We start from the raw sequence: 6,581 nt of genomic DNA on the forward strand, positions 1-6,581 counted from the left end.
TCAAAATTCGATAGGAGTAGGAGATTCCCAACCCTTGGGATTTTTGACGCAAACATATGTCGATGGGACAGACCACATTCATGATTCTAATTTGCCGAACAGAAGTACTGAGCAAAATCAGTCTACTTGGCAAACAACTCTAGATTACGGGACGAGAGATCTAGGCAAATACTAAGACCAAGGCCGACACAAAAAATTACCGGACCCGCTGAGGGTTGCCTATGTATCCCAACCCGAGGGAAGGAAATCAGGTATGCGTAGTTCAATCAGATTGGACAATTAATGATTAACTAATAAATTGACCCTAACTTAAGAGACACTACCAAAAACAAACGAAAAAAAAAAAACTTTTGGATTTTCAGCTAGACACTGACAACACCAATTATGAAGAAAAATCTTTTTGGCATTTTTGTTTTTGACAAATAAGTAGAAAAGGCAAACAAAAATTTTTTCTTTTTCATCATTTCATTTTTTTCTTTTTGAATTTACGGTACTTTACAAAACGTAAAAAAATCTTTTGGAGTTTTTTTTTTTGGATTGTAAAAACAAAAGCCATAACGAATTCTAAAATAAACTACGACATTCCTCTTTTTTTTCATTCCTTTTGACTTACTTTTTATATATATATTTTTTGATTTTTGCCTACCCACCTTACTCCTAATTTTTTTATTTATTTATTTTTTCAAAAAATCAGTCCATCAAATGACCACGTTGCCCTTAAAAATGCAACAGTTAGCATGTAGGGATGCTTTAGAGATGAGTCTCCTACAAAGGGCCATGTGGGTCCCGCTAAGTCTCCGTATGATGCACATAAGCATGACCTAAAGGCTGGCCTACGTTGTGGTTCACTAACAAGGCTGTTCGGGGGAGCGTATGGTCGATAGTGACTGCTTTGCTTTCCACCTACTCCATAACACTGACGGCTCCCCCCTAAAATAAGGGTGACTCAACTAGAGGTTGTGTACGACACGTGTACTACGGACTTGTTGCAGAAAGAAGGCCGGAGGGTGGATTCATGATGATAGATATAAAGCGGTAACACATAGGATAAATACTATAAACAAAGAGCACGAAAAAGCACAAAAGTGAAAATAACACAAACAATAACCACAAACAATGCTTATACACTCGTAATGCCAAACAAAGCCGATACGACTCCAAAAATAGCTCGAATTCTGAAAACTTGTCATAAGTCCCCAGTAGAGTCGCCAGAAGCTGTCACACCCCTTTTTCACGTACTCCAAAAAAATGGTATATTTTAAAGTTCGAAAGAGTTTTATTATTTAAGTGACAAGAAATGAAAATTTGTTTCGAAAAAGGATTATTTGCATTTTTTATTCAGAGTCGCCACTTGGCATAATCCGGTGTGCCAAGTCACCTTTAGAAAATCCTTTTCGAAACCATTTGACTCTTAAACTGGTTTGCGAACAGAGATTCCGGCTAAGGAATTCTGTTGATCGAGGAGAAGGTGTTAGGCATCCCTCGATCCTAAGGTTCAACCACGGTCGCTTGGGTAGAGTGTATCAACTACTTTGGCATTACGAAATGTACAAACCACACAAAACCACGCAAAATAATCAAACAATAACAAAACAAAATCAAAATGTAAAGTCCAGTCTAATTATTACAACCCAAAATAAAAATACTGAAATAACCTACACTAGTCCTAAACCATGCTTTACCCGATGCTTCGGGCCTTGATCACGAACATCCTTAGCGTACAAAATTCCTCGGGGCATTCCCCAGTGAATAAATATATACAGATACTTCGGGGCATTCTCCGGCCAAATTATACAATTGAATTAAATACGATAAACTAGAAAGAAAACGTTCACACGCACATTCTAACATTCAACCAAAATAACAAGTTTTAAAATGTACCTACCCGAACCTATATTGCCTACCCATCGACGACATATCACATTCAATATCAACAACGTATCAAAAATATCGTAATATTCACTTTTATCAGTTTTTGATTCCCGTCCCCAAATTCATCCCCAACCAATGATTAGCACATGCTTCGATTTATCAATTCGCTTTTCAAAAATCCAAAACCAACATCAACCAACACATAACACATATTCGAACATACCAAACACGCAAATTATTCATGATTAAGTAAAAATTAAAAAAAAAAGATAGAATTGGACCTCAGTCGTTCATTTTATTCCGAAATCAGTGATGGATTGAAATTCACGGGCAACAAAACCTCGACCCAACTGGAACCTCAATGTCGACCTCGCAAATTTCGAATATTTTTGATCGATTTATGAAAGGAATGACGAGTCGTCCGAGAATCTCAACTCAAATCAAATCACAAATTTCGAATTAACTATTGGAGAATCCCGTCGGAATCGGAGTAGGTTCTCGTTCACGGCTCTATCAGAGCTCTGTCAACCCAAACAGTATGAAGAATGTGGGATTGGTCTGGTTTAGGTGTTTTGGTAGTTCAGTAGTGCGGGACGATATATTTCGGTGAGGCTTCGCCGGAATCCGAGCTAGCTCCCTTCTCTGTTTTCTTTCTCTCTCTCCCGGTCTATTACTCCGACCAGTTCTCTCTTTCACGTCGTCCAGCTCTCTCTCCCGGTCTATCACTCCGACCAGCTGTCTCTCTTTCCCGGTCTATCACTCTGACCAGCTCTTTGTTTCAACTCGTCCAGCTCTCTCTCGCTCTGTTAGTCTCTTCTCGGTTTCCCTTTACTCCGTGTGTGTCGTCTATTTTTTCGATAAGCTATGAAGGAAGCGAGCTAACGGAAAGTATCGAAATCCAGTGACTGGGTCGCCGGAACAGTGACCCGAAATCAAAAATGACTATCCCTCCATTTTTTTTGTCTGTGTATCGTGTGTGTAATGTGAATCGTGAGGGGGAGTGTAGATCGGAAGAAAAAGAGGAAGATGAGTGTGTACTGTGTATGCTAATGGCGTGCTCCATTTTTTGGAGAAGAAAGGCAAAACAATTTTTGAGATGTTCTTCCCCTTTTTTTGGTTACTGATGGTGCTTTTTGTTGTTACTGTTCCTTGCCAAAAAACCTTTCCCTTGGATATGTGTGTATCCGTGCATATATTGTGAGGTGGGTGGAGTAGGGTAGGTGGGGTAGGGTATGGGGCATGGGGTAGTGATGTGTTGTCCAAAATTGATAGGAGGGGTGGTTAATTTTTTTGCAAAAGAATATTTGGGGATTAGGTTTGTTAGTGGGTTTGTTCTTTTTTGTATTTTTATGGGATATAATCGTGAAGGCACGTGGTAAAACAGGGATAAAAATGTGTAACTTGGGTCTTCGGGAGGGACAAAATTAGGTGTCTACAAGGAGGATTCAAAATTTCAAAAGTAGCATACAAATTTTACAACAAAGAATTATTTTCCATGTGGATCGTCTGAAAACCGTTCATGCCTATAATTTTTAATTAAAAACTGACATACATTTATTATAATATTGATAAACTAAATTATTGCACATATTAGATGAACAGTAAGGATTAGGGGTGTTTATGGGTCGATTATTGATCAAAATCATAACTAAATCAACTTAGTCGGTTTTTAAATTTCTAAAACCAAATCAAACCAAACAAAAAAATAACCATCGGTTTGATCAGTTTATAACTTTATCTAATGATAAAAGTTGAGAATTAAAAAAAGAGAAAAGGGTCAAATATGCCACTGAACTATCAGAAATGACTCATTTATGCCATCCGTTAAAAATTGGGCTCATTCATGCCATCGCCGTTATAAAATCGGTACATCCATGCATTACTTTTTAACTGTGGCTTTTAAAAAACCGTCTTGCCGCATCATTTAAAAAAAAAATAAAAAATTGGATCCACTAAAAAATTTTTAATATTTTTTTTTGCACAATTATGACAAAGTGATATTTTTAATGGCTCTTAACTATTTAACCATTAAGAGACAACTTGAATAGGTATATATTACTAGAAATGACAATTAAAAAATAATTGTGAAGATATTATTTGAAATTGAGCCGAGGGTTTATCGGAAATAACTTCTCTATTGCATTTCAGAGTAGTGGTACCATTATATTTAAGTATTTTTTTTTTATATATATATAACAGTGCTATGTATGATCTAGAAAGAAGAACATGGATTCACGTGAACCCGATAATTTCCACGTAAATACGCTTCAGTAAATAACGTTTAATCTCTTCATGTTGTCCTTATATTTTAGAGACTGTGAAAACGAAAAAATTAATTTTATCATTGTCTACTGTTCTTGTATTCTTTCTTTTAAGAAGCTACGTCAATATATACGCATATTTGTTTGTTTACATTTTACTTTTTAATAATCTTTTATGGAAAATTTTTCCTTTGTTCTAAAATCCACGTCTTTAAGCTTCATATATAGAAATTAATGTGCATGTAGGCTACAATCTGGTGGAATTTTGTTACGATCAGAATTTTCCAACACAACTCTAATATATTTGAATTTAAATTATAATTTAGAACTGAAATAACTAGGTAATAGTGAGCATGTATCGTAGAAAAAAAAGAAAAAAAAAAGAGAAGTTTTGTTGATATACAATTACATATGTATTCGTTGATCTTAATATAGTGATACATGGCTGTCCAACTAGCCATACAAAGAAATGAAGTATATATTTTTAGTACATGCAATTAATCATTGTATTTATATTTTATAACAACATATTCCATGTATTTTTACAAAGTGCGGTATGAAGAGGGTAGAACACACACAGTCGTACCACTACTCTGAAGTGCGATAGAGAAGTTATTTCCGATAAACCCTCGGCTCAATTTCAAATAATATCTTCACATCTATTTTTTAATTGTCATTTCTAGTAATATATACCTATTCAAGTTATGGATCTTAATGGTTAAATAGTTAAGAGCCATTAAAAATATCACTTTGTCATAATTGGCAAAAAAAACATTAAAATTTTTTTAATGGATCCAAAAAAAAAAAAAAATTTAAATGACGTGGACCTCTAATAAGAGGCCACGTGGCAAAGCGGTTTTTAAAAACCATCGTTAAAAAGTAATGGCATGGATGAACCGATTTTACAACGGCGATGGCATGAATGAGCCCAACTTTTAACGGATGGCGTAAATGAGCCATTTCTGATAGTTCAGTAGCATATTTGAGTCTTTTCCCTTAAAAAAATAATATCAATCTAACATCTAAGATGTTAACCGAGTGTTGTATCTCAAACTTGAAATTAAGATGTCAACTAATTGTTATACTTCGACAAAGCTATGAACAACACCATATGAACGCTTCTAAAAAGATATTTTAAAACTACATTAACAGAATGATATCATAAACCCCTCAAAAAGTGAACACATAAACTTCTTACTCAACGAGGTTAAAAAAAATTACAATTAGTGATTATCTATAGTCAAATGAATCTCAACTATAAATTTCAATATACAACAAGATATTATTTTCACAATTAGTATCATTTGTCATTCAAAGTGCGAAATTCATTTAGAATCTCATAAAGTACTATCAACTGGATGAAGACATGACTTAATGTATTACGACTAAAGTTAAATCATGATTAAAATATAAAATATAATGAATATTTATATTGTATTTATGAATAATATATAAATAATATATATATATATATATATATCGGTTCGGTTTGACTATTTTGTCGGTTATTTTAGAGTAAAACCAAACCAAACTAAATTATTATCGATTTTTTAAAATTCAAAACCAAATCAAACTAAACCTAACCAAATATCGATTTTTTTAATCGGTTTGATTTGGATCACGGTTTGGTTTGGTTAGAAACCAAACTATGAACACCCCTAGTAAAGATGAAAAGAGAAACAATTATTGTCATGGGCGGAGCCACCTTATATGAAGGGTGGTCAGGTGAACACCTTTCGTCGAGTAATCACGTGGTCTATAAAGGTTAAATGTTAGCTATTATGAGTATATATTTAATTTTGCACACCCTTAACATAACTGAGAAGAAAATTTACACACCCTTTGCTAAATTCTTGGCTCCGCCATTGATTATTGTCAGGTCTTATCCGTATCTCTAATCTTTATCTCAAATATATTAAAAGTGTGAAGAATGTTAGAAATTTGAATTTTTTATCCTTTAGTAAGAGCCCGTTTGGGATTGCTGTTACAAAACTGCTTATTTAAGAAGCACTTTTAAAAAATAGATTTTCAGAAAAATACTTTCGAAAAAAATAATTTGTGTTTGATAAATTTATTTGAAAAGTACTTTTGATAAACAGATTGTGTTTGGATAATCTTTTTCAAGAAGTATTTTTTTGAGACAAATAACCATAAAGGACATGTATCAATAGACTTTTACTGCAAAAATTAATTTATAAAGAAAATTTATTTTAAAGATCTATTATAATATTTTTAATTAAAATTTTATTTTTATTTAATTAAAACACCCGTACTCTAAAATTTTCAATCAATATTTATATACATAAATACATTAAAAATATTAATAATGATATATTACTTAAATAATTTAAATATCACTTTAAAATATCAAACAAAAATAAATATAAAAATTATTTCATAAATTAAATTATTATTTATTAAAAAATTAACGATAAAAATAATTAGTCC

This window comes from Capsicum annuum, chromosome 1, assembly GCF_002878395.1.
Source record: "Capsicum annuum cultivar UCD-10X-F1 chromosome 1, UCD10Xv1.1, whole genome shotgun sequence".
Classification (NCBI taxonomy): domain Eukaryota; kingdom Viridiplantae; phylum Streptophyta; class Magnoliopsida; order Solanales; family Solanaceae; genus Capsicum; species Capsicum annuum.